The following is a 1,264-nucleotide window of genomic DNA, read 5'->3' as shown; positions in this document are numbered from 1 at the left end:
CGCCCCTCCCCTCTCTCCTCTCTTACCCTCCCCTTTCCTTTGCTCTCTCTCTCTCTCTCTCTCTCTCTCTCAGCATCGCTGATTGAGTTGGGACTCTAACGTGTTGTACTTCCTGGAAGCTCCGTGAGTCAGGGGCGTGTATTGCACAAAGCCATGATGTCAGTTCTGTTGACCCTGCCCCCCCCCTCCCTTCCCTCAGCATTCATTCACCCTTCCCAAAGGGTAAAATAAATATCCCCCATCAACTCCACCTCCTCTCTCCCCTCTGCAGTGGCTGCGGTTGCCCTCCTCCCCACCTCTCCTTTGTCTGAAACGTGCAGCCGAGACGGTCAGATGGTCATAGAGCAGCTCCGTGCTGTCAGAGAGAGTCTTTGTGCACGGCGCGGAATTCCCAGGGGGCCCTGCGGCTAACAAGTGGGCTGTGCACAGACGGACAGCTGCACATACAGTTAAACACTGGGGAGCAAGTGTGTGTGCGTGTGAGTGTATGTGTGTGTGTGTGTGTGTGTGTGTGTGTGTATGTTTGTGTATGTTTGTGTGTGTGTGTGTGTCCTGAGAGTGAGTGACGGGCGTGTGCGTGCTTAATGACTTTGCTTACCATGTGTGTCCGTGGGTGTGTGTGGGCGGGGGTTAAAGTTCAGACTGTCAGCTGTAATTTCAGAGTGCTTGCATCCCTATCGGATGATCTCTGTAGGAATTACAGCCCTTTTTATATGTAGTCCCCCTCCATTTTGCACAAGCAAACATACATCTAATTGAACAATTGACTGCTAAGCTGTTTCTTGGCCAGGTGTTTATTGCTGTTTCATTAGTTCATGATAAAGAAAGCAAACAAGGCTTGATTTAGGTGTGGTATTTGCATTTAGTACTCAATATGTTATCTCTCAACTTGAGGACCAAGGAAGTGTCAGTGTGATCGTGATACTGAAAATCAGAATAGATAGATTAGTGTCATAGGCAGAACATGTGTTAAAAATCAACTGTATGGTGGATTGTTTATTAGTAAGAATGCAATGGTGACCAATTAATATTTTCCATTGTGACGCAAAACCCCTTTTCAACTGTTGAACAGATCAAGAACACTATGAGAGATGTGTTGCAGATAGTATCCATGTTAAATACAATGCAATAATGAAACAATGGATTGAATGCCTTTTTGTAAAGATTTATCAGTGCAGACAAAGCCAGTCTTGCGAAACATATAAAATGTTAATTAAGTGTAATGCAGCTGAAAAAAAAACATCCAATGGATCACATACTGAAA

Source organism: Conger conger, chromosome 16 (genome assembly GCF_963514075.1).
Source record: "Conger conger chromosome 16, fConCon1.1, whole genome shotgun sequence".
In the NCBI taxonomy this organism is placed as follows: Eukaryota; Metazoa; Chordata; class Actinopteri; order Anguilliformes; family Congridae; genus Conger; species Conger conger.
The sequence above is the reverse complement of the archived record's forward strand: the minus strand, read 5'-3'. Positions refer to the sequence as shown.